A 26,277-nucleotide genomic window follows, 5' to 3' on the forward strand; every position below is an offset into this window, starting at 1 on the left:
TAAATCTTGAGACAGGAGGCAGAAAATCTGGTTATCAGACTTCAATAATGTGTTAATTTTTTTAATGCTTGGCTGTGTTCAAGGTTGATGTCAATCAGCACATCCACCAAAATGCCCCTTGGAATTTTTAAAAGATGGTGTACAAGCTATTTTAACAGATGACCAACTGAGGATTTACTAAAATGCGACTTATAACCCTCTGTCAGGGTGAAAAGTCAACTATGGGACATCTATGAGCAATTGAAGTTGCCATGTGCTAAATAATGTATATTTAAACTTGGCATTTGGGTTATTCTGCAACTCAGCTCTGAAACTCCACCTGCAGTACTGCTTCAGTGCTCCAGCTCTGCAGCTTTCAGTACAGGAAAGATATGGACCTAATGGAGTGGATCTAGAGGAGGCCACAAAAATGATTAGAGGGCCAAAACCCCTCTGTTGTGAGGATAGGCTGTGAGAGAGTTGGAACTGTTTAGTTTAGAGAAGGGAAGGTTCTGAGGAGACCTTTCTGTGTCCTTTCAGTAATTACAGGGGGGCTATAAGAAAAGTGGTTACAGACTTCTTAGCAGGCCTCTTGCAAAAGGACAAAGGGTGATGATTTTAAACTAAAACAAGGGAGATTCAGACTAGATATAAGGAAAAAGTTTTTTCTAATGATGGTGGTGAGATGCTGGCTCAGATCTCCCAGAGAGGTGGTAGATGCCCCATCCCTGGAAACATTCCAGGTCAGGTTGGATGGGGTTCTGATCAGCCTGCTCTAATTGAAGGTGTCCCTGCTGATTGCAGAAGGGTTGCACTGGATGATGTTTAAAGGTCCTTTCCAACCCAAACCAATCACTGATTCTATAAACAATATGGGTCTGCTTGGGTGTCATGTTAGAATTTTGTTAGGATTTATATCAGCAAATAGGGAAAATTTTTTCTGTAATAACACATGAAGTTCAAATACAGGTTAAAAATGCTACCTGAGCTACACAAATATGAAGTAACCCCTTTGGGTAAGGATGTGTCCCTTGAATTATTCTAGGGAATCTCCCTAGATTTCCCTTTTCCAAAGAGTTCATAACCTCCTAGCAACTGTTTGCCACACTATTTTTCCCCCCTAAGTCTGAAACTCTGCAGGATCTTGCAGATATTGCCTGTCTCAAGACAAAAAGTTGGTGATAAGCCTTTATGCAAGGTCTTGAGTTCTCCGATACATAAGGCCCAGTGGGAGTGAGAATTCAAAGTCTCCTGCCTGTGTCTGCTTTACTGGTGGTGGTAACCGGCTCTCAATTTACAGTAAACTGGTGTTTACTGCATCACACAGGTCAGGTTCTGATTTTGGACCGGGTTGTTGCTCCTTTAAAAACCTTTCACAGCTGAAGAATAGGCATTTGTGCCAAGATCTACAATTGGAGGTCACAAGAGGGAATTCTTTTCATGTAGCATAGGTATGTTGGGCTGTAAGATGGCCATTATGGAGATTTTTGTTACAGGCAAGGCAAAGAGATTTCATTGCATGACCTGAATTATAACATATAGATACTGTGACTACTTAAACAGACTTGTGCTGTGGTATTGTTACATGCTACTTTTCACATGTTCCAAAACCTGGTTCGTTCAATTAACTGCTCATTTTCACCATAAAAAACCCCCTTTGACTCAAAGTGAATCAAAGAACCCCATAAAGAACCCTCTTTTGACTCTGTCAGAAATATTGCTGCTTGGGAGGGAGAGTATAAAAAAAAAAATAATTGCAGTTTAAAATTGTTTTTGAAATATAAGAGATACTTGTCAGTTGAGTTGAAGACAGCATGCCCCTCCTGGCCCATTCTTCTCATCTGTACAGCTTTGAATAGCAATAGTTACAAGTGTGTAAAGTCATCTTGAGTCTCTTGAATACTGGCACCAGAAGAAAGCTGTTGATGCATTTATTTATTTATTTATGTGGAAAGGAAAGCTCTTTGGACCTGGCATCTGATCCAATTGCCCATTGAACTCCTATAGTACCTAAGAGAGAGAAAAGCTTTTGACATGTAAAGAAGCTAAAATTTGAATGTGCTTAGATTGGAGATGAAATTATCTACCCAACATTTTGAAAAGTTCCAAGGGCTTGATCTAAAAATCCATTACCTTTAATAGAAGTTTTAAATAGTCTCTTAAAACAATAGACCTATGTTAGTCTGCTTATACTTCCGCCCTCCCCCCTACTTCCCCCGCCCTTCAATTTCCTGATTTGGAAAACTTAGCACATTACTTTGTTCCCGACGTTTGAAGTCAGAGTGAATTCCTCTATAATAAAAGCACTGGAGAGGACCATAAAGATTTAGGTGAATTAAGAGGTCTTGTATTCATAAAGTTATTTCCAGTAGCCAGCACCTGGGTGGTCGTCCTCTGTTTTGTAAAAGTGAATTTCTGCCTCGTGCTATGGTGTTCGTACACTTGTAGATGGGAGACTGGGCAGTAAATGAAGGTAGGTGTTGTTTTCACATGTACTTGCTGTCTTTGTAGAGGTGTTTTTCTCATTGAAATTTTATTTTTTTCTACAATCGTACATTGCCAACCATTTTTGGCTGCGACTTCCAATCTGGCATAGAATTTTTTAATCAGGAAAATTTCTTATGACTTTGGGATTCATTTATCTCTTGATGAGTAATAACATTGTTTGAGGATATGATATATCTGTCTTTGTATTCCTCCTGTGTTTGAATGGAAGGCTGTGAAGAAATGCTGATTTACAGGCAGATAGACTGGGAGCATTTTTACTGTATATGATTCAAGTGAATCAGAGGTGCACTCACATCTCCTGAAATATGAATGACTGATTTCTTTTCCAAGTGTGTCCTTCTCCCTTACAGGTGTTACCCTTTGTCTGAAAACCTGTGACTTGTTGACTCTTTTCCCGCTTGATGTGAAAAAGTTTCTATACTAAGCAGGCTTACAAGTGACTGCTACTGCAATCCTATGGCTTATCTTAAACAACGAGATCAAGAGGGTTCACTCTATCTTTTTAAGAGGTTGACACTGTAATTCTGAGGAAAATTAATATTTTATGTGTAGGCTTCTTTTTTTCTTGGTAAGGATCCAAATGCAAGATCAGACAGAACAACCATAACTGTAGCATGATTCCATGTGTTTTTAGAAATACATGTCTTGCTATCACGGGCTCTGTTGTTCAGCCTTTTGGGGTTTTGGCTTTGTGTAAGTTTGTTTCTTGGTTTTGTGGTTTAGGTTATACAATAGGACTAAAAAAGGGTAGATTTACACTGTATGTAAGGAAGACAAATTTTACACTGATGGTGGTGAGACAGTGGCCCAGGCTGCCTAGAGAGGTAGCAGATTCCCCATCACTGGAAACATTCTTGATCAGGTTGGAATGGGGCTCCGAGCAACCTGCTGCTCCAATTACCTGTGTCCCTGCTGGCTGCAGTGATGTTGGACTAGAATAACCTTTAAAAATCTCTTCCAACCCAAACCATTCCATGATTACAAGGAAATATAAAATATCTCAAATACTTTTGTTGATAGTGATAACAATGAGACAGGGTTTTTAGTGAATAATGGTGATACTTTGATTGGAGCTTCCCATTGCTGAAATACACATCAGTTCTATCCTACCCTAAAAGACTCTGCTTCTGGAGACACCAAGACATATGAGATTTGTTAGCATTTGTTTCATTTGCTTTCATAAAGCAGTTTGGAGTTGTAAACCCAAGTGTAATCAGTGTTGCATGACTTTTCTTTGAATGGCATAATTACATTCAGATGCCAAGTGTGAAGTGCTTTGACAGTCTCACAATGACTTTTATTCAAAGCTTTGAAGCAAAAGAAAGAAATGAAAAATCAACTATTGTCTTTTGGTGGGAATAATTACATTTGAGCCTCCCTTGTGCTTATCCACCAAATGCTGTGTGGAATGCTGTTTATATGCAATAGGCTGTTTACTGTGAGCCATTTAAAATAATAGCTCATGAGCTCATTCCCTGATGCACACTGCTGTGTACCTGGAGAGTTTGCCAGATATCATCAGTAAAATGGACCATAAAAGCAATCCAAAACCTACATTCCTAGTGGAATTTATCTGATAAATATCTTGCTAAATCCTAAGTGTTTCATTCATCTTTTTAAAGTGTGATACACTGATCTGCTTATCTGTTTAGCCTCACTGGCAGCATTCTCTCTAGAGGTTAAAACATATAAGGCAAGATAAATCCATTCACTTTAATAGTTATCTCAGGAGGAATGAGACCTGCAGAATCATTAATTAACCATGATCTTACAGAGGAAGCTCTTGTGATGAAGATGTATGCATGACTTGCTCAGTTTCAGTAAACTCTATTTTGAATACAGTTTTTTATATTTGACCATTTTCGATGTCAGGTAAAAACTTATCAACAGAAGAGTCCATGTGCCTAGAAAACATAATTTTTTCGATAGACATACATCCAATCCCTTTCACCTGCTTCTGCCATCTGTAATATGCCATAACGGAAAGGTAACAAATGCATAATATTATGAAGTTGTCATACTGCTAGCAGCTAGGAACTATTTCACCATCAAAGCTCTGTGGAGGACAGAAATTGTTTAAGATAAAATTTCTGTTTAATCTGTTTAATCGCACTATTGTGTGATTTCAGATTTAATTTTCATCCCACTTTAGAATTAAATCACAAGTCTAATTTCCTCTGAGGCACTGCAAGAAAATTTTGTTTAGCAAAGCAATATCTAAGTCAAAAGCAAAACATTTCTGCCAAGTACAAAATAAATGCCAGTGTTTTACTCAAAGTATCTAAATATTCCATCTTGATACTTTCTTCCTGATGAAAAGAAGCTACCTTTGTGAAGTATATTTGCAGTCAGAAGAGGTTTCATACTCACTTTCCATACTTACATCCTTGTTTCTTTCATGTATAGATGTCCACCTTCTGTTTCTTCAGTTTCAAACACCTCTGGCTTTTTGTTTGATGTGGGCTTTTTGTGTGTTTGTTGTTTTTTTTTTTATTTTTTTGTCTGCTTGTTTGGGATTTTTCCATCTATAAGACATTTCTCACAAAATTGAGTAGACCTCTATCTTCAGAATGAATAAATGGGAGATATCAGAAGCTACTGGAATAGAGGCATAATAAATCAGAGGAAAAGTGCTTTTGGCTTTTCTTGAAAGTGGAAGGGCAGCCATGTACTCCATTGATCCAAACTGCAGGATGAATTTTCAGTCCTACCTCTATTTGAATTAATATATTCCAGTGTGAGTGGTAAGGTGAAGACTGCCTTCTGCTTCTACTCAGGACCAGAGGAACTAGTATAATGCCCAGAATATCATGATTAACTTTATAAATTCCCTTTGTGCACAACTCAGTGGATGCTAGAACCCTTAAAACTTGCGAAACATGAAGGTACCCTGCGTTAATATAGTTCTGAGAGTTTGCTTTTACAAGGTGAATAGAGGGTGGTATGTTTTGTATTGCATTACTTAAGGATACCTACGTGGGAAGAGTAACAAGGGTTTGATGTTCACAAAGTTGTGCATGGGCTAAAAGATAAAAATTGTTAATTTGGGCAAAGAACACAAACATCTGCCACCTATTCACAGGAAAATTTTGGCAGTAGGCCTATCACTGAATAGATGATTAGCAGACTCTGTTTCTTTCTGTGGGAGCATATGTGTATTTATAGGAGGAGTAAGGTCTGGTTGCCTTCTCTTTGTATTCTACTCTACCGCCACAAAAGAGATACGTGTTGTCTGGTTTGCGTGTCACTTAGTACAGTCCTCAGACTTCAAAGAGCAGCAGTACTGGAGAGTATGAATTTCTTCTGGTCACCCCTCTGCTACAATGATATCAACTTGAGCAAAAGAAAACTTTCTGAGCAGAACTGCAGGTATGAAATCTGGCACTTCTGATGAATCTTTTATCGGGGCAGGTGCTTTCTATGCCAAGTGGAAAATGGTAGTTAGGGTATAAAAGAAATGCCCTACAATAGTTGATGAGATAAACAGCAGCTGGGTTGATGGGCTGTGGTGCAGGGCTCCAAATTATCACACAGATTTTGAACTACTCACTTTTCAAGTCTGTGACCTAAATTTGGAATAATGACTTTGTGGAGATGACCATTATACTTTGTCTGGGGAAAATCCACCAGAGATCGGTTTCACTCTCACATAGGACATGGAAAATCTACCAGAGCTGTGTGGGAGCGGTTCCTTCCTACTCAGCTGTGATACTGAGAATGAGCCCTTTCCTTGCGACCAGATGCGAGATCTGGGTTCTGAATGTCTATCTTCTTGTACATATGTGAATTGCTAAAAGGCTTAGTTTATAAGCAGAGTAGAACATCTGAACTGAGATCAGTCATGCAGATCTAAAGGAAGAATTTGGCCTTGAGTGTGAATTAGTCTCAAAGACAAAATTCACAGCAGCCTACTTGTTAATGAATTACAAAGTCTTTATTTTTAAACACTTTAAGTCTGCTTAAGTTCCCACAAGGAACTCATTATACTTTGCACTTGGAAGAAAATATAAGTGGTACTTTGTAGGTTGGGGAGTCTGGTTCCAATACAGATAAAGTCGGTACAATTTTACACATAATTTGACTAAAGGTACTGATAAATAGAACACACATTGGAGCTAGTGGCACACCCTGATCTGTGATAAAATGCTTATTTGTGAATGTGAAAAGAATTACAAGCTGGTGCTCTGAGTGTCAATCACCAGGACTTCTACATGGCTAGACCATGAAAAGAAATGCATTTCAGTACTTATTGATATCTATAGGGCAGTGATCAAGAGGATGGGGCCAGACTTTTTTTTTTTTTTTTTGGTGGTTCCCAGTGACAGGCAAACAGGAAACTCCATCTGAACATGAGGAAAAACTTTCGTATGAGAATGGCAGAGCCCTGGAACAGGCTGCCTAGAGAGAATATGGAGTCTCCTTCTCTGTGGAGAATCAAACCCTGTCTGGATACAGTCCTGCACAACCCGGTCTAGGTGACACTGCTTTAGCAGCGGGGTTGGACTGGATGATCTCCAGAGGTTCCTTCCAACCCCCACCATAGTGTAATTCTGTGATACTTGAAATGGCAGATATGAACAACATGGATCTGCTGCATCTATGACTGCAGGTTACATAATTTCCCATTTCTTCACTTCTTTTAGAGCTTTGTTTTATGGCTAAAGACCTGGAAAATCCCCGATGTCAAAAATATAGCTATTTCTTAATAAATTTATTGAATGTGTGTGCAATTTGTCAGATTTCCCTTTTTTTTTTTTTTTGTTTTCAAAGAGAACTGCAAAACAAAAGAGACATAATGAATTGAATTTGGAGGACATGGCCATGCACGTTTTTTCAATATTGGTAGTAATCCTGGAGAATGTCAAGGAATCCAGGCTTTGCTGAAAAATACTCTGGGAAATGGGAATTTAGACATGAGAATGTTCTATCATGTAATAGCCACTCTTTCAGTGAGGAACAGAGTCAGTGAGGTGGCACAGTATTATCAAAGCCTCTGTGGATTGGAAGCCACCTGAAGTTCAATGTGGACAATGTGCCCAGCGTAGTTAATAGCTACATGTCTGAGGGGAGAAGTGTACTAATTAAGTGTGTATTGGAAAATCCATTCACTGAATCAAACTGCAGTGCTTGTCCCACTGGTACCTGTTCAAGGCTAGTGAGAAGCATTTTTCTTCTTATTGGGGATGAGGGAATGCATCTCACACATCTAAAATAAGCCTAGTTTTCATTTCATCTTTGTAGTTCACCTTTAAGAGAAAGCAGAACACGAGTGGCTGTGCAGTGAGTGATTCTGTACCAGCTGATGTGGAATGTGACGTTGTTTTATGTAACAAAAGCAGTGTTTTATGTAACTTTAAAACACCTGCCCATAGCCCTGTTTCTTCTGTTTCAGTGTTGTTCCATAGTGAATACTTCTTAACTTGGTGGAGACTTTTTACCACATAGTGTTTTATTTCCAGAGGTACTGTTTCTTTTCTCAGAGTAACTGTCATCTTGTGAATGATGTCTCATATTCCATATAATTTTGGGATAGTTTCTACAAGACATTTTTAGGATTACAGAATTGTTTTTCTTGGAAGAGATCTTTAAGATCAAGTTCATCTGTTAATCCCATGCTATCAGGTCACCATTAAACCATGTCCCTCAGCAGCACATCCACATATCTTTTAAATACTTCCAGGGATGGGGACTCCACCACTGCCCTGGGCAGTCTGTTCCTAATGTTCAAACTAAACCTCCTCTGGCACAACTTGAGGCTGTTTCCTCTTGTTCTAAATCTTATTATTTGGGAGAAGAGACAAACCTCCACCTTGCTCCAACCTCCATTCAGGTAGTTTCTCCATTATGGCTGCTTCTTGTATTTACGTTTGAGGTTATTTTAGTGTGAGCATGTTTGTTATTTTCTTTGCTTTTGTTTTGATTCTATTTCGTTACTTACTTTTTGGGTTTGCTTTTTTTGTGTGTGTGTTTTGTGGTTGTCTTTGTTGTTATTTTTTTCTATGGGGAAGGGAAGAAAAGAGAAGTATTAAATACTGCAAAAGAATTAACAAGGATAAAAGATGTGAGGAAATATGTTCACTCAATAAAGTTGCTGTAAAATAGTATTTTGTGAATGCACTGCCACAGATGACTATGAATAAGAGGAACGAATTTACCTGTAGAAGGCAACCAAGTGTGGTTTACAGTCATATTTTTTTTGGTTGGGCTCTAATACAGAGATCTCTTTTAAGGTGTCAAAACACACGTATTCCCTCTATCAGATGTTACTAAATATCTTTTTCAGTTAACCTAATGCTAACCTTGATCACAGCCAGACTTGCTGTTTCTCATAGCAAAAGCTATACCACCTCAACTTGCTTATTTCTTTTTAGTGAAATAGGAACTTTAAATGGATCAAATTTGCATAAAATGCTTTAAGGTAGTTAATTTTTCTTGAAAATTATCTTGTCTGGCAAATTAAAAAAAGAAAACGGTAAATTTTGTGTTTTGTCCTCTTTAGGCAATTGTTTTAAAAATATCTTTAGAATTGGTTTGTTAGAAGCTACCCATTTGCAGTTAACATCTATTTTTAGGATCAATGAGTTATGAAAAATATATATTAATCAGCTATATTATTAATGGGTAATGGTTAAAAATATAATAAGTCACTTGATACTTATTTATGGCTTATAGTCTTTAGAGGGTTATAGGTCTTTAACTACCCAGTAAAAATAGAGAGAATTTACTGATTGCTGGTTTATTGGTATTATAACTTAAGCCCTTTGAAGTTTCTTTTCTGACTGATGAGGCTTTTTAAGTATGACTATATCTATTTTATGTTTTGTCTATTGCTTTTAAGAAATCTGAGAGATGAAAACAATATGTAAAAATATTTTAGATAACAGATTGAGAAATCAAAATAAAGCAGAACAATGATAAATGAAATTGTGATGAGCTGATCAGTAATCAAATAATATTGTACTGTAATAAGAGATTAACAAAAAATATCCCTATTGTCAACTTTAGCAGTCATAGAATCATGGCAAAGAGGAAAGTTATAAAAAATAACCCTTGATCTTTCAAATCATAAAATCATTTAGATTGGGAAAGACCTTAAAGATCATTGAGTCCAACTATGAATGCAGCACTACCAAGACACCACTAAACCATGTCCCTCATCCCCATATCTACATGTTTTTTAAATCCCTCCAGTGATGTGGACTCCAGAACTTTCCTGGACAGAAAAATAAGAGTGAAAAAAATCTAGCATTTGTCTAAATAAATTCATGTGAGTGTGAATGTACTCTCTTGATTGTTCTGGTTGTTTGGATTCAGAAATCTCCAAATACATGAATACTGTGCTATTACTAACTGGGGAGTAAATATATTTTATAGTGTTCTGTCTAGTATCACTAAGAGTAAGGAATGAATCAATAGGAAGGATTAATCTTCTTTCAGTTCTGTGTTCAGTTTATCACCAAATGGGTATACATAATTGAAGTTTTTGAGTCTACAGGGCAGTGAGAAGCATAAACAGGAAAAGACTTGCATTTAAGTGGGAGGTGTAGCCACTAATTATCCCAATTAGAGTCAGAGTAATTAGGACTACTGTCATAATGAGTTGGACACGTTCTTGCATATCTTGCTGAGTTAGGCCATTTGTCCCCAAAACTTGCAAATTCTAATTTAGTGCGTTGACTTCTTTGTTAAACAACAGCAGCAGCGGCAGCAGCTTGCTTTGTGCAGGGTCCTGAGCTCAGCAGGCAGGGCCCCAGGGCTGGATAGCCTTGTATCTGGTGTGTCGTGGGGCTAGAGGAGCTTCAGCTGCCCAGTGCATAAAATGGAGGTATAGGTCCTTGGAGTGGGATGAGAAAAAGCCATCTACATATGGGAAGTACTATGAGCAATGCTCTTCCTTCCTCCCACCCATCCTGAATCCAGCTGTAAGGTGTTTTGTTAAATAAAGCTGCCCAGGTCAGGAAGAACCATTTTCTCTAGAAAGGTCACCTAGGATTTTACTATTTGTTCATTTCAAAGCGTCCTATGAAATTCACTCTGCTCTGTCTGAGAACAAAACTTATGAATATGAAACCTTCTATAAAACATGTTTTTCAGCTCAGAACAGCAGAAAAAAATGCCAAGGATAATGTATGCACTGTCTCCTTCAATTAGTTTCAATAAAACTGAATATTTGCAGCTCATGTTATATCAACACAGTCCCAACCTGCTGGGCCAGATTTGGTTTTGTGTAGCCTATAAAATGGTCTGTGACATCTCTTAGGTCAACAAACATCTCTTAATACTATTTTTTTCTCCCAATGTTATTACTCTAGATTTTAAAATAGTTAAGAAAAAAAAAGGGGGGAAAAACCTAACACCACAAAACAATAAAAAAACCCCACCCACCTATAGATAGATGTTAACCACACATTTCATCTGAACTCATCAAGTAGGTACAATGTTTTTGTGAGTTTGCAACAAATTCCATGTGTAAAGTCTTTAATTTACTAAAAATCCTTCATTTACTGAAGCCAATAGTATATCTGGCAAAACCTTTTGGCATCTTAAATGTGCAAATTGTTTCCAATGCATTAGGAATTTGCTCGTGTCCTTTTTTTCAGGTAGAGGAGTAGTTTTGTTAGTGAATAGTTGCCAGGGAAGCCAAGTTACTCAAAGGCTTTGTTCTTTTTTGCTAATAAGCTAGTTTACACCTAGGCTATTAAACAGTGGAAGGCTTGCTTTTTTCTTGCTTGCTTTCTTTTTTTTTTCTCTCTTGTGAAGGCTGTAGCTAATATGAAAAGGGCCTAAATTTAGAAGAACTCAAGCTAAGCCATGTAACTTTTTTCCCCCCACCTTCAAGTAATAGAATCAATTATCTCATAAATTCAAATGATTCTTGTTGCTCATTTTTTCCTCTTGTTTCTTCCTGCCATTCACTCTTTTTCTTCCTCTTAATATTCCTGGAATATGGAAAGTATTTGGATTTGGTAGAGCAGCTTTTGTTCTTGGTGTTAGAGTTGAACTTTTCTCTACCACCCATACGCTAACTGGGTCAGTTTGTGGGTTTGGGTTTTTTTAACCTTTTCCAGACACACCTGTTTCTCTTTTCTTTGGTGGGCTGCAGACATGTATAGGTAATCTAAATTACTGTATACAGTTCTTGATTCACCATTGTGTTGTAGGCTAAGGGAAACATTCAGATGCTGCCTTGGTTATCTTGCCTTACTGAGGCAAGAAGGAGTCAGGAAAAAGGTATCTTGTGACCTCTTCAGTCCTCTCCTGCAGGCTTATATAATAAACGTATTGAAGGGTATTGGTATGTACTAGGGAAAATTTTGTTGGTTTATTCTGGGTGGGCCTTTTCCTGAGTAATTTGGCCAGTGGATTTTGTCTAAGGAAAATGGAGATTTATCAACAGTAGAATGTTTTGCAGAGAATGTTACTGATGTTTATTACATGCTCATCTGTGTGGCAGTTTGTCAGGTCGCCTTATGGATCCAATAACGCTTTGCATTCTGTATCTTTGGTAGTCGAAGTAGCCCAGGATTGCAATAAGGTTTGGAATTTCTCCAGAGAAGGAGACTCCATACCTCTCTGGGCAGGCTGGTCCAGCACCCTGAAGAGAAAGGAGTTTTTTCTCACATTTGCATGGATCCTTCTGGGTTCTGCTTTGTGTCCTTTTGTCTTATCAGTGGGCACCACTGAAAAGAGTCTGGGCCCATCCTCTTGGCTCCCATCCTTAGGATATTGGTGAGCATTGATAAGATCCCTTCTCAGTCTGCTCTTCTCAAGGCTAAAGCTTTGTTCCTCATCAAGGGGTGTTCCAGTCCCATCATCATTTTTGTAGCCCTCCACTGGACTCTCTCCAGTAGTTCCCTGTCTCTCTTGAAATTGGGAGCCCAGAATTGAACACAATACTCCACATGTGGCATCATTAGAGCAGAAAAGAGGGATAGGAGAACCTCCTTCAACCTTCTGGATGCACTCTTCTTAATGCACTTCAGGACACCAGTGGCCTTCTCGGCCAAAATGTACACTGTGTTTTCACACTGTATTGTGGTCTTGGAACCTCAGATCTGCAGAGAGACACTCAAAGCTCTGGCTATGTCAGCTTTAAAATTTTGCTCTCTGAGTCACATTCAGGATTTCTGAACAGCTCAGTGTAGAAAATGTCTACAGTAGCCCTGAAGGCACCTCAGATTGTGTTGACCAGAAGAAATGACATTACAAAGGAAATAAAACTAGAATGAGGTCTCTTCTTTCACAGTCCCATCTCATGTCATGAGGAAAAAGTTTGTTGTCCAAACTTTATATAACGTTATAGTTAGCAGATAAAGAAAATGTGTGGAAAGTTTCATATGGAGCTGCTGGAAATTTCTTATTTTAATCTCAGATGGAGCTGTCATGCATTCAAGATTTATGAGGCTGAGGGACAAGACTCTTTTTCACAGGTGAAATTTAATATAAGCTGGAAACAGTCATCTTTCTCTTATGAGGGTGAACAAAGCATCACTGATTTTGTAGACAATTGGGGTAGAGTGACTAAAGGACAGGCATGTTCTGCTAAAGTTTATCTAAATTCCAGCTCACCATGTAATTAATTTGCCAAGTTCTGCAAATCCTGAGTGTTCTCCTAGGGTCTGCTGTCCTCAGAAGGGCCTCTCTAAGCAACAACTGTAGAGGGAGCCTAGGGAAGCTGTCCCTCAAAGAGGCACAGTGGTGCCAAATGCTTAAATTAGGTGAACCTAGTTTGTCTGTGTCTAAAAACCTCAAAGTGAAAGACGACCGATGCCAAATGGTTGAGAAAGGGATTGTACATCTGCCCTTACAAACCTCTGTTGGCAAAGAAGGTGGTTTCTCTCTACAGCAACCTATACAAAATGAATGCTGCTTGCTTGACTATATGAAGTAGGTGTGGAAAAACCTGAGGTACTGAAGAATGTAAACTAACAATCCAAATACCGTTTTCTAGTTATCACAACAAAATGAAACCACAAACATCACAGGAGGCATTAACAGGCATCAGTATTTTCCCTTTGATTTTCTAAAAGTATAATTCAGTGTAGATATTTTTAGTATCATATTACTGATATATTTTTTCTTACCTTTCTTGTGTCTTACTTTTAAAAGTGGAAAACCTTTCACACTCTGAACTAAAGTCTATTAATTGCTGAAGTACTGTAATTGTCCTGCCCTTATATCAGTTGATATGACAATTATGCTTCAAGTTCAGATCATCAAATGGAAGTGAGTTAACACATCATAAGAAAGGTGGCTCACAACTCTTGTGATCCTCATTTTAGTGAACACTTTAAATTTGGAAAACATAACTGAGCTGTATGGCTAATGCAGCTATTCAAATTATGCATCTTGCACTATGATATTATGGCTAACAGTTAGTTTTAATTCTACTTATTTGTGGTTCCCAGGTTTGTGTTTTCCTCCAGCTATTTCCACTCAATCAGGACTGTACTTTGTGGTAGTGGTAGCTGAATGCATGTTCTCTGTTCTGGGTGGGGTGGGGGAGGGAGGAAATAAGCAAAGTTTGGCAGTTGACCACAGAGACATTTAAGTTACAGACACTTAAGAACAAAGAAAATGAAATAACTTGCATCCACTGGTCTTTTAATAACAGTGATACTGTGAAGAAGTTAAGAGAGTATAGCACTATGAGACAGAAGCCAGAATGCACTCAGGTGCTTTAATTCCTAACAAATCACTACCAACTCTTGAAGTTAGTGTAATATAGCAAGTGGTTGTTAAAACAAATCTGTGGTGTCCTACATGAACCTTCTGACTGGCCTGGGCAGCAAAAGCTGGACGTATTAAAACTTCAAGGAAGTTAACATTGATAAATTGTCATAAAATCCCACTGAAAACAACAGTTTAGGCAAATGACAAAGAAATGTAAGAAATGTTTTGTGGGTTTAGTTCTTTAAGTTCTGAAAGCTTTCCCTGCTAAAAGGGTTCCAAAACATTTTGATTTTGGAGATATATCATCAAAACACAGATTTTGCTTAACTGTGAGACAACCCAAACAGTCCCACTGGCAAGCTCTGCAGGGGAGCAAAAATGATCAAAACATTTTTCAACACCATTGTTGTGATGCTGTTCTTTATTTCTCCTGTTTATCCATCAGGCAGAGACAGTTAAATAAATAAAAAGCACTGTGATGTAATTCACAGAAATCTATTATCTCTTTTTACATTATAAGGTGCACAGAAACCTCATAGAGCACAATGTACAAGAATTCCTCTGAGCAGTCCCTCCTCCCATGGGAGCCTGGGAACAGGGAGGGACACTTGAACCATTTCAGCATTTATTTGTCTGACATTCATTCATTCTTTGATTTTTTTTTTTAATTGTTGTTGTTTTGTTTTTGTTCTACCCTCTCACTTTCTCCATCTCCTGTTGCATCAGGAAGAGGATTCAAAACCTTCAAAATACAGTTCCCACTGTTGGAAACTTTATATTTTCAGCACCCTGTCAGCATGATCTAAATAGTTGGATACTTATAATGTGGATGTAGAGGTGCTTTATGTGGTATCACCCAAAAGAGCTCTCTGTATAAGTGAAACAAAAGGAAAAACTTCTCTATTCTTCAGACCAAAAATAACCTTTCCATAAATACTCCTATACTTGGGAACACAGAAGAATGCCATGCAGCAGAGGTGATCAGACCAGATTGCTAACCTTTTGTTCGACTGTCAGATCATCTGAATGAAGATGGCTAAGTGTCAGGCATCCTGTTACAGTTGCAGCTACTTCATGCTTATGCTTGTTTAATTTGTTCCCTGGGTGTAGCTGGCAAGACTCAGCACAACATGAATGATCTTGCCCCTGGAATCCTAAGCATTTGCCTAGGTGATCTACAGAGTCCCTGTATTGCTAACACGGCTCACATCCTGCTTATTTCATGCTAATATAAATATAATTAATAGCGATCACAGATTAACCTTCTATACTCAAAACAAGATAATATTAATCATGGTTGAAGTCCTTCTCAGTGCTTTAATTTATAATATTTTACTTTGAAGTGTTTCTCTGGGTGCCATTTCCACGTCTAAATATATTGTCACCTAAAGCCCACTAGGCTGTTCCGTGCCCGTTTATTGATGTAAGCATTAAGGATTGATTCCGTCCCCTCAAGCATTTCCTTAGCTTTGGAACGTGTGCCTTTGTAGACTTTACAAGATGTGCTACCACATTAATCACTATAAATTCCAATCTGCACTTAAGGACTTTAATGTTTGGCCCTAAGAGTCCTCAGATGTAATACATGAGTTAGGTACTCATTAAGGTTTGACAAAAGTGCAGAACAAAGATGTTTTCCAGGACATGAGAATGTGAAGCAGTTTGTGCTTTGCACGCTTTGCCTTACGTTCCTCCACCTGTAACAGTGGTTTTGACACACGTTTGGTATGCTGGGCTTCGACAAGTATCAAGTGATAGGACATCAGTAAACTACCTCAGGTTGAACCAGGGGAGGTTTAGATTGGGAATTAGGAATGATTTCTTCACCCAAGGGTTGTCAAGCCCTGCTGCTCAAGGCACTGGGGGGAGTCACCGCTCCTAGGGAAAATTTTAAAGATGTTCAGATGTGGTGCTGACATGGTTTAGTGGTAGATTTCTCAGTGTTGGGATAATGGTTGGACTTGATCTGAAACTTCTCTTTCAATCATAGGTGATTCTATGATTTTTAATGATCTTTTAATAAATCTGATTGTCATAAATTCCAAAATTTGGAGATAAATATGGCTCAGATCTTCAGCAAGATCTGTACACTGCTCTGCCTAAAATAATAATAATAATAATAATAATAATAATAATAATAATAATAATAATAATAATAATAATAAAAAGGTAGGATGTATTGATCAACAATGTAAATAATGATTTACAGGAATGTTTAATTAGAGACTTTTTTGACAGAGGAGAAATTAAATGAGCATTCAATTACCACAACATGTTCATGACTTGCTGTGTTGGAAAACTAACTGGTCAAGGAAACTTGCAGTATGTGCTATGACTGCTACTTCAGAAAGAAAAAACCAAACCAAAACACATCACCTCCATCAGCAGAGCTATTTAGATAAACCGATCACTTATTTAATTGATTCTGAGTGGTGAAAAGTTGCCATGGATACCAGATCCTGCAACAATCCAAACAGAAAGTAAGTTTAGAATTGGAAGTGACAGATTTATTCATCACATACTTAACAAGCCTTTGAAGGGAAGGAGAGAGTTTGTAGGAGTCCTTAGGCTGTGTATAAAAAGATTGTGGAGGAATATTCACAGAATTGCCAATAGGCCCTTCAGTTGGAGAGAACTGGGGAATATTTGCATTAGAACTACTGCACAGATGTGTTTGCTTGAAACTTTAGCTCTGGGTGACATAACCGTTGTGTTCTGCAAGGTTGCTACCCTTTATCTTCAGTCTGAGCAACAAATGGTCAGCTGAACACTGCTCTGTCTTGTTGGAATTTTTCAAACCTTCCAGGCTCAGCCTAAGAGGCAATGAATACAGGGCAACCACTTTGGAAATCAAACCATTCTACTCTTGTGTTCTGAACAAATTCTAGAAAATACTAAAAATTGCTAGAATCCTGCAGAAATACTAATTGGATTTCTGTGGGACCTTGCTGGGATGCCTTCTACAGTAATTTTTATGGTTTTGTGAGTTTAGGGAATCTCTTAGTTTGGTGTTGTAGGGATTTTTACCTCTTCATCTGCTGATAATGCAACACAGCAATCTGGTATGCAGAATTTGGCCTTTCCCACTTATGTGAGATGGGAAACAAAACAACAAAAACTTCTCTTAATGATTGTGAAAGTTCATAAAGAAAAAAACCCTAAAAAACCAAAATCCAAAACTATTAGGAACAACCAGAGGAAAGCGTTGCAAGCATCTCATTCTCCTGGGTAAGCTCCTTGTAGTCTTAGAGCTGTGCTCAATTTCTTTTTTCTCTCTTACTCAGTCCTTTCAAACTACTCACAAATCACCTCTTTTCTAAACTGGATGTATATTTAATAAGAAGACATGTAAAAACAAACTAATTCCCTGATTTCCCCTACATATAAACATACAATACTAATTGAATTATACTTTTGTACATCAGTGTTCACAGAAAAATAAAACATGTGTTCTCAGTTCAAAGCATGACTGGGCTGAAGGGTTTTGTGTTCAAATCAAGAATCTTCTCTGGCATTGCATAAACACTCAAAGAAAGTCAGTATAATTGATGAGGTTATTTTATTTGTTTTATTTTGTTTATTTTAAGCTGAGGCTTTATTGTAAAACTTGGAGATGTAAATTCACTTGCAAAAAATCTGAAAGAAAATATTCAGTGAATCTGTGCACCACAAACCATCTCTAACTGATGTCTTATCTCAGGGAATTGACCTGCCATGGAGGTGCTGATGCAGTGTTAGTGGATGTGGGGCAGGACATTAAAACATACATTTGATGTTTAAGCACTGGATCAAACTGACTTTCTCGAATCAATATAGTGTGGTGCTCAGTCATGTGTTCCTTCAAAATGTTCTCCAGTATGAAGAAGTTCTTGTTTCTCTGCTTTCCCTAGTGCTCTTGCTTCTCTTTAGCCACGTAACTCTTGTACACGCTGTTTGCTACCATGAGAATGAACTGAAGGTTCTATAGAAACCCAGTACATGTGAATCGATGTTTGTGTGTTTAACTTCAGGTCAGCTTTGTAAGCCCAAGTCTTGTGTCCCATTATTAGAGATGAATAATTAAATGTAATATTTGGTTTAGATTTAAAGACTCTCACAGAACTAGCGAAATTTAGTAGTCTATGATAGATCTTCCTTTCTGGTATTCCAAGAATTCCAAATTAATGAAGTCCATCTAATGAGAAAAAAAAAAAAGCTTATGAAATAGATCCAAGTTTTTGTTTTCTGCTGGTTCTGAAGCCAGTGTTATTTGCTATTCATGAACTTTTGTGTGGCTGCCCAATGTTGTTTTGCAAATCCTCAACGCTTCAGAGGTATGCACAGGAGTGTGATTTACAGGGCTTTCTTGGGTGCTGAATGCCTCTCTGCTTCATCTTGATCATTCAGTCACAGAGGAAGAACACCATCTTATGGTCTGCAGAACCATGAAATTATGAATATTGAGTATTGGGGGTGGGGTGGGGGTGGGTGGAAGACAACAAAACCAAACACAAACCAAAACAAACAAAGAAGAAAAAAACCCAACCAAAACCACAAACAAACTAAAATCCCACAAACACTACCAACCCCCCAAAGCACCAGGAGTGTTTTTGTCCAAAATATTGGGGGGTAATCTTATGAATAACTTCTGAGAATTTTGAGAAGGATAGAAGAGATTGTTGGGTGTCTCTTCGATTATAGCTTGGTGTTGTGTTTTGGTGTTCGTTTTTTTTGACCTCTAACTGCAAATAATTACAATTGTATTTGACCATTTTCTCGCTGCAAGTATGCATCAGCTCCGGTGTGAGCACTCCTGGTCTCAGCACATAGCCAGCTTTGTTAGTGTAAACACTTTATCTGCAATGTAAGGTGCAAACAGAGATGACTTCAAAAGGTTATTGGGGCAGATAGAATCATAGAATGGTCTGGGTTGGAAGGGGCATCCAAAGGTCATGTAGTCCAAGCCCCTCAGCAGCAAGCAGGGACATCCTCAACTAGATCAGGTTGCCCAGAGCCCTGTTGAGCCTCACCTTGAATGTCCTCAGGGATGGGGCCCCAACCACCTCCCTGGGCAACCTGTTCCAGTGTTCCACTACCCTCATCGTATAGAACTTGTTCCTAATATCTAAATCTAAATCTTCTCTGCTTTGAAGCCATTGCCCCTTGTCCTATCACTACAGGCTTTTGTAACCAATCTCTCTCCACCCTTATTGTAGGCCCCCTTCAGGTACTGGAAGGCTGCTATTAGGTCTCCCCAGAGCCTCCTCTTTTCCCAGCTGAACAGCCCCAGCTCCCTCAGCCTGTCCTTGGAGCACAGGTGCTCCAACACCCTGATCATTTCTGTGGCCCTTCTCTGGACCTCCTCCATCACCTGCATGTCTTTCCTGTATTGAGGGCTCCAGACCTGGACACAATACTCCAAGTACTTCCCATAGACATGGGAAGTCTTTTCTCTTTTGTTAGATTAGGTTTAAGTTGATGGTTTTCTCTGAAGCAAGCTCACACAGTTTTAGACATCACTTCACTTGTGGGGCTATTTTTTTAGGCTATTTTGCAAGACCAAATCTTTGTCTCCTTTGTCTCCCTGTAAAAGGGAAGATGAAGAAATACAGGAGTTAATCTTAGGTCTCAGTAATTTGTAAACTCAGTAGGTTATAAATGATCACATAGTATATTTATAAATAGATTTTATCTCTTCACTTGTAATTAACTCACTAAAATCTAATACTTAAGGAAAAATCTGCATGTAACGTGGAAATAGATTGAGTGACAGGTTGTTTTGGATAATGAGAATGTGAGAGAATCTTTGAGACGTGTGCAAAGCATATAAGGAAAGTGGTTTTCTAGTATTTTTTCCAGGTTAATCGTTACATTATAAAATTAAGTCTTTGTCTTACAGCTTAAATCTACAGTAATATTTCTTTAGTTATTGTGTTAGCAAGTACAGCATGACCTTATTAAAATGGAAATCCTGTTAGTCCTTCGTATCAAAGTCACAAATTGCAATGAGAATTACACTCCAATACCCTCCAGTAGACAGCTGGGTTTGAAAAGTCTGACCTTAATTTATTTTAGATATCCTATAGGTGTGACAGTTCCTTGATGTATACACTTGTTTCTTGTGTGCATCCTCAGTCAACTTTATAAAATATCTGAAATACAAGGTCAGAGATAAAATTAATTGTATCTTCTTTATACAACATTGAAAAAATCCTTTGCAACAAGCATCAAAACTGAAGTGATCCTATTCTGAGAATTTGTAACGATATCAATTACCAAATGGATCAATTACTTCTCTACTTTTCTTTAGGAAAGCTCCTAACAAATTTACATGTAAAAGAACCATTGTAGTATCATGTTTTTAAAAAGGAAGGAAACAATTTTCTGCTAAAGCAATGGACTGTATTTTCCTAAAGATAATTGTTATCCCTTGAAACCCTCAAGCTGAGATGCAACCTACCTTGCCTTGGTAGGTTGGACCAAGGGCAGGCAGGATGAAATTGCCACAGGTTTGAACTGCAGCACCTGATCACAGGCTCAAAATAATGGCAAATTTTGATTTATAGCCACTCAGGTTTAGTAATTAAGAGTAGCTGGACAGTTGTGATACTCCATTAAGCCCCATTCTATCTGATTAAGTACTTTGCCCTCGAAAAACGATGCTGCAAAATAGTATTGGGAGTTATATACACATGTGGGGCTTTTTGTCTTGCTGTTGCAACCGAGTAGTATGAAACAGAAAATTCATCTTGACAAACGAGTGAGCCATCTATTAATGCTGCCAGGACTGAAATGTATTGCTCTAAAACTGGAATCTCTAAAGGAATGAAACCAAACTCATTTCCTCCTCAGGCTGTCAAGCACAACTAGAATCTGAATTTTTAAAAACCTTTTTCCTGACATTGATTTTCTTTTTGGGGTGAAATTGTTTAATGCTTCCTGAAAGGCACTGAATGAAAAGCTGGATTTCTGGAGATATTCTCAGAGTTGCACATCCTGGTTAGCAGCAGGGTGATGTTCATTAATACGGCTCAGCAGATAATTAGGCTGATAATGCTAATTCAGGTCTTGATCACTTGAATAGCAGCAGAGAATGAAGCTGATAATTAGGAACTGTAATTTGTTAAGTGGATATTTGCTCACAGAGCCCAGATCAGCTACCAAAAAATATTTTAAAAAAATAATTTTTTGCTTTCACTCTTATCTTTTTGCTGGTTGAAAAACATTCTGTACGTGTAATCATGCATTAATGCTAAATTTTAGGAGAGTGAAAAAAAAAGGTTGACTTATGGAGTCACTAAATAATTCATTAAGTATTGAACTATCAAAGATTAATTTTATTAAGATAATATTGGTGGGCTCTTTGAAAATATGGTTCAAAGTATTTAGGAGAAAAAGAGTCACTAACATTTTTATGTACGTGTAAAGATGAAGTTTAGATAAACCTACCAATCAGTGGTTCAGGATGACAAGCTAATGTTATATTAAAAAAAACAATAACAAAATATTTTGCTCAGAGCTTTTAAATTTATTTTTAATAAGAAATATCTGATTTGCTTCTTTGAATACACAATGAAAGCATGTAATCACTTTAGTTAAGATACTATACTCTTCAAAAGTTCTAAGTTGGTTTGTAGCAGAACATTCAATAAAGTCATTCTAGTCACCTTCCTGAACTACCCTCCAGTCTATGCAGGTTTCACAGAATCCCAGTGTGGTAGGAATTGGAAGGAACCTATGGAGGTCACCTAGTCCAAACCCCTGCTAAAGCAGTGTCACTCATAGCAGGTTGCCCAGGTTCACAGTGTTCCCAGTGGGTTTGAAATCTCCCCACAGATGCAGATTCCACACTCTCTCTGGGCAGCCTGGTCTAGGTCTGTTTAGGTGCAATTTCCTGTGTTCCAGTTCATGACTGTTGCCCCTTGTCCAGTCACTGGGCACCCCCAAAAAAGGTCTGGGCTCAACCTGTTGCCTCCCACCCTTTAGATATTGATAAGCATTGAGAAGATCCCCTCTCAGCCTTCTCTTCTCCAGGCTAAACAGCCTCAGGTCTCTCAGCCTTTCTTCCTTAGAGAGATGCTCCATTCCCCTTAGCATCCATTGGACTCTCTCCAGCAGTTCCATGTCTCTCTTGAGTTGGGGAGTCCAGAACTGGACACATTAGTACAGACGAGGCCCCCCTAAGACAGAGTAGAGGAGAGGAGAAACTTGTTTGACTTGCTGGTCACGCTCTTGTTAATGCACTCCAGGATTTCCCTCTTGCTCAAAATTTGTATCTTCAAAATGGTGTGCTAGATTTTTATGTATTCAAACTCATATATTCATGGAACTATTTTTTGTTTTTCCAGTTAGGGGAGGGCCATAAGAATTTCTCCTGATAGTAATTAAAACAATCAGTTCATTTGTGCAGATCAATTGTTTGCTGTTTACTCTCTGTATATTTAGTAGTGGAAAATTGCTGGCAGGAATTGCTACTGACACTGCACATTTTAAATTCACACTAGAGAGCATTTGTGGGAAATATGTTTCAGAGTTGGTGTAGGAACGTTTGGTAGAAATTCATCACCTTAACACTGTAATCTGCATGGTTAAAGAAATCAGCATGTTTACAAAAGTTAGTGAAAAACAGGCAGCAGAGCAAGCATTTTTAGGACTTACCTGTAAGATATCTTTTAAACAGGATAAAATTGCTAGTAATGCCACCATCTGATTGCAAATTCCTCAAGAAAAACTAGATGCTAATTCCATAGCTGTATATGAAGGGCTGATTGTTAGATGACTGTCTGTAAGTCATGAGAAATAAACAATTTTTGGTAATAATGGACATACAGGGAGGTCAAAAATGTAGGCTTGTGTAATGTGAAAAAGACACATGAATGCAAGGATAAAAATTAGTTTATAGATGTCCTTATGCTTTCTGTGATTTTCACACTAAAGTCATCATTAAATCACAAGTGTAATGGAGAATGCTGATGCCTTTTTTCCATGAGAATGAAGGTTTGATTTTCCTTTCTTTTGCACCCCTTAGCAATTAATAAATGCAAATAATAAAGCAGAAAAGTTACCTTAAGTTAATGGAATTGTAGAGTTGTTGGACCAGTATAAATTGGAAAAATATAGAAATATATTGAGTAGTTTTAATATATTTGTGATACAGAAGCCCATCCTTTTTTAAATTTTCTTTTTCTTTTCTCCTGATGCAATGCATTCAGATCTGCTGAAAGGTGACAGAGAGCAGGGATGCTCCTTAAGTGCATTCTGTTTGAGTGCTTTGGTGAATCTATTGTTGCTCTCTGAATCTCCTGTTAACAAATTATTTTATAGCAATTTTAACATTGTGTTTGCAATGTACCTGGGAAGGAGGCTGGTACAGGTAACTTGTCTTAGACAACTTCCTAAGATGTGTGGCAATTTTTTGGTTTGTAGTTGCCTGACCATCATCATCTTTATGTCCTTCTGGCAATGTAAAGAGAGTCTGAGGCAGGTTTAAAGAAATCTGGTCTTGATTTAATAAGCAGTTACAGAACTAGGGTGAAATAAAAGGAGCTTGATAAAGAGTTAATAGGTGTTTCTTGTCTTCTAGAAAGCCCTACTATAAATATTAAAAATGACATTTTGGTTGCATTTATGGGATGCTTTTGGGTGATTTTTCAGACAGTAGTGTGGTGAACTGGAGGTAATGGGGGGGCGTAGGGCGGGCAGGGAAGAGGAGAGCTATAGGTGATCTTAAAAGCTGTATAAATAACATTCTAAACCAAATTGTGCTAACTTGAATGTAAATTGTCCCACTTATGCTCCCAAGGGAACACAGTTCCTGTCAAAATGAGACACAGTGTGAGCTGGCTAAGGCTGGCTGAGATCAGGATGTGCTATTTGCTGCTACAGATATAGGGTACTTTATTTATAATGAGAAGTTCAAGTCCAACTCCTTGTTGGTCAACTGAGAAAAAGAAACAGTTCTTCTTTTGCTTCTTTCAGTTGTGCAGTATGAGGTTTAATTCTCCTTCTCCTTTCACCTGCAAATACAGATTTTTGAGGAATATGCTCATAACTTGTCTGTTACAAATTTAGCCTCAGTGCAAAGTACATCCAGTTGTTATTAGGGCTGGTGGTGGCTGTGTTTACATTGGAAGCAGAGACCTTCATATTTCAAGGAAAAGTATTTCAAGAAAAGGCTGCAATAGTACGTGCACTTCCGTTTGTACAGCTTGATTTGTTTTCACTAGGCCCTAGATTTTTTCCTCCAGATTTGTTATACAGACCCTGAAAATTCACTAATCACAGGCAAGCTTTGTGAGGGTACTAACCCAAACTTCACAAGGGAGTGGAGGGTGCAGAGTGAGAGAGGGGGTGGTTTTACTCTTGGAAATAGGCACGTCTTAAAGTAACAGGTTAGGGGTTTCTTTATTTTTTAATTTTTAATTACATTTTCTAGTCCTCTGTTGCACCTCACTATTCTTAACAAAAGACAAATTCTTGGTTCCCTGAGTTAAACTGCTGGATTTAAAGAGGAGTTTAAAGTTCTCTGCACAACAAAATTGAACGCTACATATTAATTTTCTTTGCCAAATAACATGTGCTCTGCTATATGTTTCAATCTGTCTTTCATCTGATTTATTAGGCACACATTATCAGTGTATAATGAATGTATGAAGATATTTCTCTTGGAAGTGACAACTATATAAATAATTCAAGTAGTCAGACATCAAAATTACTGTGGTTGCCTTGTGGTTCCTACCCTGGCAAGCTGACATTGAAGAAATATATGGGTAAGGAATTCTGGGTTTGAATGATTGACAAAGGATTTGACTTCCTTTACATGAGAAGCTAAATATTGTGGAACAGGCTACACAGAGAGATGGTAGATAACCCATTCCTGGAAACATTCTAGGTCAGGTTGGACAGGGTTCAGAGCAAGCTGATCTAGTTGCAGATGTTCTGCTCACTGCAGGCCAGTTGGTCCTTTAAAGGTCCCTCCCAAACCAAATCATTCTATGACTGACAAAATACAAAAGAAAAAGCTAACATACTGTGATGCTGTGAGTGACCAACAAACCTTTAAAATGGCTCAGAGATGGATCAGGACAACGTGAAGCTCAGGGGATAATGCAGGACATGACTGAGCACAGCTATTACAATGAGCTGCGTTTATTTAAGCACAAAGGGATCTGGAGAGTGGCCTTATTATGGATAAGCAGCTATCAGTAGTTGAGCAGATTGACTGGTTGATGTCAGTGTCTCTCTCTGAGTTCAGGAAGAGAGTGTGAACATCTCTCAGAGTTATCCAGGAGTGAACAGATGGCACAACTTACCCTGTTGTAAGAATGTAAAAAACGAAGACAGCAACAGGCTAGAGCTGACTTCAACCCACATGCTCTTTCTCAGTGACTAGAGATCCCCAGCATCCTGATGATGAGAATCAATCACTTGGGGATTGTGACTGAAATGTGTATTACAATTTATATGTATTTATATATATCTATATATATATCTCAAAGTGTAATTCACATTTATGTCGTGTAATGCAATAGATTTTGCATCACTCCACTAAATTAGAAATCAGGTGAACACCAGCCATCTTCAAATACCTACATTTGCTATTAAACATTACACCCTCCCCATGTGGAATCTCTAAAAGAACCCGGTCAGTGAATACTGGACTCTGACAAATACTACTAGTGGGGATAGACTTGCTAGAATGGTTTTTCTAAAGCAAGCAAGATTTAGGCATAAAATAAATGTTCATTCTAGATAATAGCTTAATGTCCAAACTGGTACTAAAATAACCTATTACTTGAAAGCTAATGGCAAGTGAAAGCAAATACAGTCTGCTGAAAGACAGAGGATGTGAAATTGGCCGTTGTGGAATGAAAGGGCTGAGTAGAGCAGCAGAGCATTTCAGTGCAGATGTAAGCAACACATGTAATGACTTTCAAGGCAAATGAATGTAGCAAATATGCATAGAAGTGCTGCCAGATTTAACATTTTTGATGGGTATATAAAAGATTTTTTTTAAAGCAAAGAAAATTAATATTTTCTGACAATTTTGACATCGCTATTATAATTCTTTTCACCTAATGTAGCTTTTACTACTAAATTACAACTGGATTAATTCAATTTCAAAAGTTGGTTAATATT

This window comes from Indicator indicator, chromosome 13 (genome assembly GCF_027791375.1).
Source record: "Indicator indicator isolate 239-I01 chromosome 13, UM_Iind_1.1, whole genome shotgun sequence".
In the NCBI taxonomy this organism is placed as follows: Eukaryota; Metazoa; Chordata; class Aves; order Piciformes; family Indicatoridae; genus Indicator; species Indicator indicator.